The sequence below is a fragment of the Python bivittatus genome, unplaced genomic scaffold, assembly GCF_059951505.1.
Source record: "Python bivittatus isolate LINGU-HERP-01145 unplaced genomic scaffold, Pbiv_v1 ctg000090_np1212, whole genome shotgun sequence".
In the NCBI taxonomy this organism is placed as follows: domain Eukaryota; kingdom Metazoa; phylum Chordata; class Lepidosauria; order Squamata; family Pythonidae; genus Python; species Python bivittatus.
The window spans coordinates 2,368,186-2,379,458 of NW_028277046.1; the positions used below are offsets into that span (position 1 = coordinate 2,368,186).

At 44.0% G+C, this 11,273-nt stretch overlaps 1 protein-coding gene across 1 annotated transcript in view; it reads left to right on the forward strand.

Moving 5' to 3' along the window:
- Window positions 1-1,629: 1,629 nt before the first annotated feature.
- The window catches only part of NADK (NAD kinase), a 36,581-nt gene continuing 26,937 nt past the window's right edge, over window positions 1,630-11,273 (forward strand). The window contains exon 1 of the mRNA XM_088136719.1: window positions 1,630-1,883. The gene's annotated coding sequence lies outside the window, so the exon portion shown is untranslated. The remainder of the gene's footprint in view (window positions 1,884-11,273) is intronic.

Here is an 11,273-nt window from a genome sequence, read left to right on the forward strand (position 1 = left end):
CCTGCAGATTTCTGTTTTTGCACTGCTGCTCTTTTGAGGTGACCTTTGTAGACTTAGTTTTCAAAATATTTATATAAGCCTCCTTGGAAAAATACCTAACTATAGTAGGTAGAAAGATGCTTCTTGTTAGCAGGGTTTTTTTTTTTCATTCCCATTTTCCTTGCAGGAAAACAGAGGTGAAGACCGGGGATCCTGCATTTCCCTAAGCCACCATATGTTTGCTTTTGGCTCAGCATGGAAAAAGGTATATCCCAATATGCAAACCACAGTTTATGCTCGAGCAAACTCTGAATTCAACCAACTGCAGCCTATGTTGCCAACCAGTTTAGGCTGTGAAGGATCCGCCAGCTCCCCAACCACATGCAGAAAATCCTGTTCATAATTCAACAGTCAGTGGAGACCTACAAACGCGTTTATTTATTATTTCAGTGTTTTCCATCCCGCTCATTGATCAAAAGGAGTCCCAAAATAGCTTACAGATCCGAGCCTCCTTTCTTGCCCACCGAGAGGCGTAACATACGAGGAAAAGGGATGCGGAGGGAGGAGGAAATGGCAAGCGCAGGGATCCCCTCTTAAAGTACCCTTTCTTCTTTGGGGGGCACATTTTTGGGGGGCACATTTTGCAGAAATTAACCCACGGTGCTGGAAAGAAACTGAAGGGCATTGTTTTGATATATGATTTTATATATATATATATATATATATATATATATATATATATGTGTATATATATGTATATATATTTCACGTAGTGTGTGGGCATGCATGTGACAGTGCACTCTATCTTATTTATAAAGGGTTAACTTGGTTTGTAAAGAGTTTCTTTCCCCCCACCTTATCTCTTTGTTGAATGCCTGATTGTCTTCAAAGAAGCAATTAGCCAGATGCCTGACTGAACAAGTAAGCAGTAAATTAGATCAGTACCAGGCAAAGAAAAGCTGCCAAGAAGAAGAGGAACAAAGAAGAGATAAGGACCGACATGGGTTATTCCCTTGATAACCAGAAGAAAAAAGTTAAACTGAGATTCTCCTCTTTAGGGCCCACCTTTACACCTCCCTCGACCATCCCAAAAATCCCTTATATGGACATGAGGGGATCTGCGATCTGATTACATTTGTAAATGCCTATAAAATCTCTCTCGTTTGCTTTGCAAGGTGTGGTTCTCCTCAACACCTTGCCCCGGTGTTGGATGAGCCACCCAGAATGTTTCTTGGCCAATAAAACTTCTGTTAGTTAAAAAGCCTCCTCTCAAGTTTATTTGGTTCTCTGAACTTGGGTAAACAAATAAATCAAGGCTAGTGCAGTGTTTCTCAACCTTGGCCCCTTTAAGACGGGTGGACTTCAACTCCCAGAATTCCCCAGCCAGCAGGGGCTGGCTGGGGAATTCTGGGAGTTGAAGTCCACCGGTCTTAAAGGGGCCAAGGTTGAGAAACACTGGGCTAATGCCTAACAAAACCCTGAGGTTCTTCGCCTCAGAGGGAGATTTTCACGGCGCTTCGCCGCTGGTGGGAGAGGGAGTCAGCGCGGGAAGCTGACGGGACCCGCCACGTGGCGCCGCGCGCATCTCTACCATTTCACAGCTCCCTCGCCCCCCGGCCGGCCCAGTGCGCACGCGCGGCGCGCCGAGCGGCGTCGCCCCGCACGCGCCTCCGCGCGCCCGGCCTTCCCTCACAGGGGAGGGCGGAGAGGCGGGCCGAGGGCGGAGAATGGAGGCGGTGCGTGGCGGGGTCCGCGGCGGCTGCCCTCGGCCGGATTTGCTGGCCCGGAGGCGCCGGCGGCGGGCGACGGCGGCGGCGGGAGGCCTGTGAGGCCCATCGCGGAGGCGGTCGGACGGAGCGGAGAGCGCGCGCGAGCGAGAGGCGGAGGAGGGGCCTGGCGCGAGGGTGAGTGACGTCAGGGGAGGGGCGGGGCCAGAAGGGGAAGGAGCGGACGGTCGCCTGTCCCCAACGTGGTGCCCCCAGCCCCCTCCAAGATTTGGCCTCCCCCCGTCTGGTGCCCTCCAAGGACGCCGGACCACAGCCCCCATCATCCGCCCAACCGGTACTCGGCTTCACCCCAGCGGGCCCTTCCAGGGAGGTCGCATCACAGCCTCCATCGTCCAGCCCTCGGCTTCGGCCCACCATGTGCCTTCCGGGGCCGTGGGACCACAGCCCCCATCATCCACCCATCCAACATTTCGCCTTCCCCCCACTGAGGCCTTTCCGGCAGGTTGCATCACATCGACCCAACCATCATCCCCTCCTCAAATATGAACCCTTGTCTGTTGGACTGCGTGGCCCATCATCCTTAGCCTTCCCTCCAACCTGCTCCTTTCCTTGTGTTGGGAACTAACCTTTTTAATACCTCCTGAGCTGACATGCAGGCTTTCTCCTTGCCCCGGACTACCACTCCCATCATGCACTCACCCCAGCTAACCTCCCCTCCTGCACCCTTTCCGCACATCACCCCCTTCGCCTTCTGAGCTGCCACCCTTTCATGGCTGGGGCTCCTGCAACACGCTGAGTTACTTTTCTCCTTTGCTGGGGTGTTGGTGCCTATGTTAATGTATTGCAAAAGCAGAACTCCAAGCCTGTTGGGTCAGTTTATGGTTCAGCAAATCAAGATATGGATTAATTCAGTCACCAATTAAATGTGTTGTGCAAATGCAGGCTTTTTGAACCGTGATTGCATCAGCTTCCCAGCCCGTATGTTCCTATTCATTTTTTTAATAATAACTTTATTAAATTTTTAAAAACAAAGATAAAAATGAACAAGAACTAATAATTGAGAAAGAGAATAAAAGGAAGGAAGGAAGGAAGGAAGGAAGGAAGGAAGGAAGGAAGGAAGGAAGGAAGGAAGGAGAAATACAAAAAGTTCATAAGGGGCTTCCAATGAGCATTAAAATTATCCAGTGTCTTTTCTCTAATCAAAGCTGCTCCTATGAAATTTGATGGCATTGGAACGTGGGCTAACCCCTGTTTTATTGCTTACAAAACAACAAAAGATGTTTTGGAAGAATGCCACATTTTCTTTACTCTGTGGTTTTGACTCTAGAAATGCAGACTAATAATTTTTGACCCTTTTGGCAGCACTGGGAAGTTTACAGAAAGAATGAGAATGGTATCTTCTTAAAATCGCAGTCCAATAAATAGGATAAATTACACGACAATAATATAGATGGAGTCACAAAAGAGCCAGAGATGAACTCTCTTTTACATGTTTTATTTTGTTTGGGAGGGTGTGTGGGGGAGGACAAGCTGCTTTTAAAGAAAGTAGATTTTCTGTAAAGATTTTTCTTCTTTCAACAGTAAGACTTCAAGATTTCAGTGGGTACAGTTAATAAAGGGAGAATCAGCCCATTCTCATGTTCCTGTCCCTCAAATTAAATTAAGAAGTGATTTGTAAGAGACAACAACCTCAGAGCAAGTTAATTTTCTCTTTGATAGAGTTATTAAGGTAATAGATAATGGGAATGCTGTAGATGTAGTTTATCTTCACTTCAGCAAAGTGTTTTTGCAAGGTTTTCTGTGGGGTTGATAAGCCATGGGAATGCGATGTAGCAACTATTGGGTGGATCTATAACAGGTTGAACATTCATACCCAGGGAAAACTGATTGACAGTTCAGTTTTATCCAGCCAACCATTATAAAAAAAAAAGTCAACAGTCGGCCTCAGAACATAGTGGACATCTTTGGGTGGAATTAGATGATCTCCTTCCTTTGCTATAATAGTAGAGATAAGAAGTATCTCTTGATTTCACATACTCCGGCTGTGTGCGCATGACCCACCTTATTTATTTATTTATTTGTTTATTTAGTTTGTATGCCACCCATCTCCCCCACTTACCCATGGCTTGTTCAGAAAATTCACCTTTCTAGGTTGATGGAACAGAGGAAATCATAAATGGGCCACGTGGCTTGGGTTTGCACACTGCACTAGACTGAAGTGTGCGTAAGTAGCTTGCGATTTTATAGTACAGCATTGTGAGAAAATAGCCATTTTCATCCTGTTGAACTAGTCACTTAGCAAATCAGTCAGGAATCTTGTTAACAGTAAATGTTGACCTGCCTTAGTTGATGGCTGATGTTTGCAAAGATGAGTCTAAAGTCCATAATTTCAAAGATGACTTAAAGTCAGTGGGAGCAAGGCTGTTGAAAAACTCCAATATTTGGTGGGTGGGTGAACTGTTGGAGCTAAGCCGTCCTCAGACCATAATTACGCCAGACCTTGGGAGAGACACCCAGAGTAAGCGCCTCCTGTTTCACAATCTTCAGTTTACAAATAGGCCAAGGTAAGTTAGTAGTAACATTGCACTCATGCTGGCTTCCCACATGGCTCAGAGCCATAAATGTCACTTGCTCTCGGCTGTACGGTTTGCGAAACTCAGCCATAGTGGCTTGAAAACCATGGTTTACAGCTTAGGTTGTGTCAGCCCAGCCAGTTCCAGTTCATTCAGTAAATGGTGGTTGAGTGAAGTGCTTAACCAGGCCATTGACTTGGCTTAATGGAGGTTTAAACGTGATTCGAGTCAAATGCTGCTCTGAATCAATTCAGTCCAGAAATGCCACAGCAGCTTTGAAACCAGGTTCTTAATTCGAACCGCCCATTTGAGTTTCCAAGTGGTGCAAGAAAGATGACATCTATGCTAGGAATCCATCTTATTTTGAGAAGGACAGGCTGACAGCTTCCTGTTTTTCACTTCTCTGCAAGAAAGGATTTTGCAACTGGCAACCCGAGTGAAGAAATTCTGCAGTCTCCACAGATTTAGTTACTATTCTGGAGTTGAAATTACAAATGGCCGTAGGACGCAAGCAGGAACGGGCTGAATTGCTAGGGTAAAAACAGCATCAGATAGTATCACTGGATGATCTTGGTTTTATCACCGTATGCATCCCATTTGAACTGTTTCTCATGGGTGGGTAAACCAACCGGGGAAAAAAGGCTTATCTACCTCACCAGACACCTGAACTCGGGATCTTGGTCTGGTGCTTGCAGACAAGCCAGGATTTGTTAGCAGTCAACCCAGATCTGATACAAGCATGGCAGGAAAGCCACCTTTCCAATAATTCCTAGATGATTGTGACATCTGCCGTCCCCCCCAGGCAGCCAGTATCATGCTGGTTCAGGACGATAGGAATTGTAGTCCAGTGTATCTGGAAGCTGCCAAGTTGTGGAAGTCAGGTTTAAACATTCTGAAGGAGGAGCACACAAACCAGTATATGACTGTTCACACGTTGAATTAAGCAAGGGCTTGCTTAAGCCCAGCTGAGTGAATAAACCAGACTTGGTTCTGCCCACACAGCGCACTAAGCCAACATTAAATAAACTGCATTATGCTTTTACTGGGCATACCTAGCCTGTATCTTTCTTTCAGCTCTCTTGTGCCTAAAATTGGGCTTTTTTGTGACCAAATTGCAGAGAAAGTTCTGAAGTTAAGAAAGTGGAAACTTAATTTTCTATCTGCAGCCTTTCAGCTAATAAATAATACAGGAGTGGGTTCTTGTAAAGGTGCTTGAAATGTTTATGGGAGGGGGAAATTTGGCCAAAATAAAATGGCAGGTTCTTCCAGTTATCACATCTTTTGTATGCCTGAGAGAGAAATGATAGGACTGGGTGGTATTGGCCCGTATGTATGCATCTTTTACAAATTGTATAAATGATGAATAAACCATTTCATTTGCAAAAAAGAGAGAATCGTGGGGAGATAAAGGGCCCATTTATTCTTCTCTGCTGAATGTCTCTCTGTTTGCTCCTGATGGGGGGAATTCAAGCAAGTTCTTAAAGGTATGACTCATAAGGCAACAGCTGTTAGGGAATCCTTGTGGCCCCTTGACAATGGCATTAGTAAGGCTACAGCAATGTGTGAACCAGCCAACTGGGGTTAAACTGCAAGGCTTGTTCTGGCTCCTAATTCTTGGCTTGTTAGGAGAATAGCAATACACTATTAAAACCCTGGAGGGCATTCCTTGGCCAATTTAGCTACCTGGTCGGAAACGAGATAGCTAGAAGAATTCTCACACAAGCAAGGCCGTGATAGGCTCCAATTTTCAGTCATCCTTATATGTGGAATGGAGCCTTGGAGTGTTGTCAATTTCCCCCCTTGTGCATCTATTGAAATTCAGTTTGTTCACTCCTCTGGGTTAAGTTCCCTTTCTGTTTTTTGTAAAGCATCCTGTAGATTGTAGGTACTATATTGTAGAACACTAATCTCGGCCAATTCTCTTCTGCCTTTGTGTGATACACAACCCAGTATTTAAATACATATTTATATAGTGGTTATTAATTTTATCCATTGCACGAGCAACACCAGCAAAGACAGCCAAGTATCCTCACCCCCTAATAATTTATTCCATGCCTTTGTTAATCTCCCCACTGTTAGTGTGTGATCTCTGCTAGTTCGGTAGATCAAATCTAAAGGATGTCCTGTTTTCCTAGTGTTTATATTTTGAGAGACGCCTGCTTTAGTAAGCACCGTTCAAAACTTCCCTTAAAAATCTGTCCTCGCGATGGAATCGTTCCAAACAGAACTGTTGGCTTATTTAAGGCGACTCAGTGGACTCATTTTTTTTCCTTGCCTAATTTTCTCCCACTGCTCTTTATTTTCCTATTGCAAATTGTGAACTTTAAAATTTGGGGATGGTCTCTGGTGGGACTGTAATTCAGGGATAGAGCCCTTGTTTTATACACAGAAGAGTGCAACTTTTATCCTTGGCGTATCCAAGGAAGACTCGAAAAGCTTCTGCTGAAAATCCTGAATTGTTGGTTGCCAGTCAGTGCTGGCAATATAAGTGTGGATGGAGCAGTGGTCTGTCTCTGTAAAAACAGATTTTTTGTGCGTCATTGTTTTAATCTGTAAAGAAAATAATGTAGGTTTAACTTTTCAACATGATCTCTACTTGTTATCTAGATAATAGCAATTTCCTAAATCCTTGATTATGACACGTTTGCCTGCTGTAAAGCTCCTTCAAGCCACATGTAATTTACTGAACTCTGATCTGCATAAAAGATATTTGAATTAACCAAAGAGAAAAAGGAATGTTTTCCTCAGTGGCTTCTCATTTCAGAAAGTTGGCTTAGCTAATATATTTTGTTGTTGTTGTTTAGTCGTTAAGTCGTGTCCGACTCTTCGTGACCCCATGAACCATATTGCGCCAGGCCTTCCTGTCCTTCACTGCCTCCCTGAGTTTGCTCAGTTTCATGCTCATTGCTTCAATGATGCTATCTAACCATCTCATCCTCTGCCGTCCTCTTCTCCTTTTGCCTTCAATCTTTCCCAGCATCAGGGTCTTCTCCAAAGAGATCTCTCTTCGCATTAGGTGACCAAAGTATCTGAGCTTGAGCTTCATTATCAGTCCTTCCAATGAACAATCAGGGTTAATTTCCTTTAAGATTGACTGGTTTGACCTCCTAGCAGTCCAGGGGACTCTCAAGAGTCTTCTCCAGCACCACAGTTCAAAGGCATCAATTCTTCGGCGCTCGGCCTTTTTATGGTCCAGCTCTCACAGCCATACATTACTACTGGAAAAACCATAGCTTTGACTATGCGGATCTTTGTTGGCAAGGTGACGTCTCTGCTTTTAATATGCTGTCTAGGTTTGCCATAGCTTTCCTCCCAAGGAGCAAGCGTCTTTTAATTTCATGGCTGCAGTCTCCGTCTGCGGTGATCTTGGAGCCCAAATAAATGAAGTCTGTTACTGCTTCCATTTCTACCCCTTCTATTTTCCAGGAATTGATGGGTCCAGATGCCATGATCTTAGTTTTTTTAATGTTGAGTTTCAAGCCAGCTTTTGCACTCTCCTCTTTCACCCTCATCAAGAGGCTCTTTAGTTCTTCTTCACTTTCTGCCATTAGGGTGGTATCATCTGCATATCTGAGGTTGTTGATGATTCTCCCTGCAATCTTGATTCCAGCTTGTGATTCTTCCAGCCTGGCATTTCTCATGATGTACTCTGCATATAGGTTAAATAAGCAGGGTGACAGTATACAGCCTTGTCGTACACCTTTCCCTATTTTGAACCAATCGGTTGTTCCATGACCGGTTCTGACTGTTGCTTCTTGGCCCGCATACAGATTTCTCAGGAGACAGGTAAGGTGGTCTGGTACCCCCATCTCTTTAAGAATTTGCCACAGTTTGTTGTGATCCACACAATCAAAGGCTTTTGCATAGTCAATGAAGCAGAAGTAGATGTTTTTCTGGAACTCTCGTGCTTTCTCCATTATCCAGCGAATGTTGGCGATTTGATCTCTAGTTCCTCTGCCTCTTCGAAACCCAGCTTGTACATCCGGTAGTTCTCGGTTCATGTATTGCTGAAGCCTAGCTTGTAGGATTTTGAGCATAACCTTGCTAGCATGTGAAATGAGTGCAATTGTGCGATAGTTTGAGCATTCTTTGGCATTGCCCTTCTTTGGAATTGGAACGTAAACTGACCTTTTCCAATCCCGTGGCCACTGTTGCGTTTTCCAAACTTGCTGGCATATTGAGTGCAGCACTTTAACACCATCATCTTTTAGTATTTTAAATAACTCAGCTGGAATACTGTCATCTCCACTAGCTTTGTTGTTAGCAATGCTTCCTAAGGCCCACTTGACTTCACTCTCTAGGATGTCTGGCTCAAGGTCAGTGATCACACCAGCGTGGACATCAGGGACATTAAGATCTTTCTTGTATAGTCCTTCTGTGTATTCTTGCCACCTCTTCTTAATCTCTTCTGCTTCTGTTAGGTCCCTGCCTTTTTGTCCTTTATCATGCCCATCTTTGCACTAAACGTTCCTTTCATATCTCCAATTTTCTTGTAGAGATCTCTAGTCTTCCCCATTCTATTGTTTTCCTCAATTTCTTTGCATTGTTCATTTAAGAAGGCCTTCTTATCTCTCCTTGCTATTCTCTGGAAATCTGCATTCAGTTGCTTATATCTTTCCCTTTCACCCTTGCTTTTCGCATTCCTTCTTTCCACAGCTATTTGTAAAGCCTCATCAGACAGCCATTTTGCTTTCTTGCATTTCTTTTTCTTTGGGATGGTTTTAGTTGCTGCCTCCTGTACAATGTTACGGACCTCCGTCCATAGTTCTTCAGGCGCTCTGTCTACCAAATCTAATCCTCTAAATCTATTCATCACCTTCACTGTGTACTCACAAGGAATATGATCTAAGTCATACCTGAGTGGTCTAGTGGTTTTCCCTACATTCTTCAATTTAAGCCTAAATTTTGCAGTAAGAAGCTCATGATCTGAGCCACAGTCAGCTCCTGGTCTTGTTTTTGCTGTCTGTATAGAGCTTCTCCATCTTTGGCTGCAAAGTATATAATCAATCTGGTTTCGGTATTGACCATCTGGTGATGTCCATGTGTAGAGTCGTCTCTTGTGTTGTTGGAAAAGAGTGTTTGCTATGACTAGCTTGTTCTCTTGACAGAACTCTATTAGCCTTTGCCCTGCTTCATTTTGTACTCCAAGGCCAAACTTGCCTGTTATTCCGATTACTCCTTGACTTCCTACTTTAGCATTCCAATCCCCTATAGGAATGTGTTGTTTTAATTAGCCATCAGTCGTTTTTTCATGTATGAATTTATTGGAAAATACTGTAATAGGCAGCTGTAGGTCTGTTGACATGAGCTGGAAACAAACTCAACCCTTTTAAAATAACGTATTTTTATTTATTTGTATTTCAAATTTGTCACCACCCATCTCACCATGGAGTGACTCTGGGCGGTATTGAAAGGGATGGGTGACAGAAGAAAGTAAATATTGAATTTTTTTTCCCCTTTATGGATATAACTTAGTATATTCTACTATTGCGCAGTGGGACTTTACTTCCTCATAAGCATGCTCTGGTCCCCACCCAACCGGGATTTTTATGCTACTTTTTGTAGACTTTCTTCCGCAAAGTATTCACCACAAGACTGCCCTTCTTTAGAGTGGGACACAGGTGAATCGGAGCAGTTCAGAAAGGGAACTGACTGAAATGCGAAAGTAACAAAAGGGTGCCAGTCTCCAGAACACTGGAGTCCCACATTTTATGGGACAATTGTACACTTTGAAAGGCCAGACTTTTAATGTCAATTCTTGCCCCGATCCTCAAGGGCCTCCCCAAGAGCCTTGTAGCTCAAAAAATCCAAACAACGGTAAAATTGTCAAAATATTAATAAACACCCAAGCAAGCGCAACATATTTTGTTAGCTGAAGGTGTAAATCCTTCATCCTCTTTTGCACTCTTTGGTTGTGTTCGTGCATCCCACTAATCAGTAATGGGGGGGGGGATTGGTGAGGTTTTGATTAGCACAGTGTGTGGGCCCAGCTGTTGGGGTTTACAAACCATGGTTCATGGTTTGGCACAATGGGTAAAGTCAGCCAGTTGTGACTTAGTCCACAAATCACAAATTAACCATGCTAATTGCAAGACATGAGCTGGCCCTCACTGTATATTTCCAAGAACTCAGTTTATAATTAATGCAAGGCCTAGAAAAACACTTATTGAATCCAGTGAGTTGTAACTCTGCAGGACACTTCAGTTTGCAGGAGGCTACAATTGAGTCCCTGCCTAGCGCCTCTCATTTTGAAGTGGTATATATTTACATCCATAGGTGGAGAGCCTGTGGGAAAATGAATGGTTTCCCCTTTGCATTTGATCAACTATTGTCCATAAAAGCTTATCAATTAAATGTTGCTAAACTATCAGCTTTTTCTTTTTGGATGCAGCTGGCTAAAGGGGCCTACCTCCTTTGAAAAGCATTTTAGTCCTGTTTGCAAACCTGTTTTCCTGAGATGGTTGGAGAAAAAACATGTCACCAGTGTAGGTTGTAAAGGGGAACCAGAATTTGGTGGCCTGTGCCAAGTTTTGACGTGCCTCCCTGTGATCTAGCAGGGAAATGCTTTTAAATTTTAAGACTGCTTTTCTTGACGTTGTAAGAGAATGTCCTCTTCCCTGGATGGCTGTCACCATGTTGCCGATGACTTGCGAGGGTTTTGTGTTGACTCACACTCCATTCCTCCCGTCCTCTTGTATCAGGAAAGGCTGCAATTTGTCTTCTCTTTGAGCAGAATGCTATGCTGCTGGTTCAGAAACATTTGCAGGATCATCTCCTTCCTTTCCTTGATAAACTGTTGTTTGTTTTATTTTTTAAAGCCAGCCACTGGTATTTGGCAAAATGTTGGGCTGGAATGCGTACAGAGGTGTGTTGCAGGTGGAACGATACTAAAATACATTGTTATTTGGCAGGTTGTGTGAATGACGGGGGAACTCAGGGCATCTTTTCCCCTTCAACATCATTCCAGTTGCTCTGTTGGCTAGGGAAACCAAAA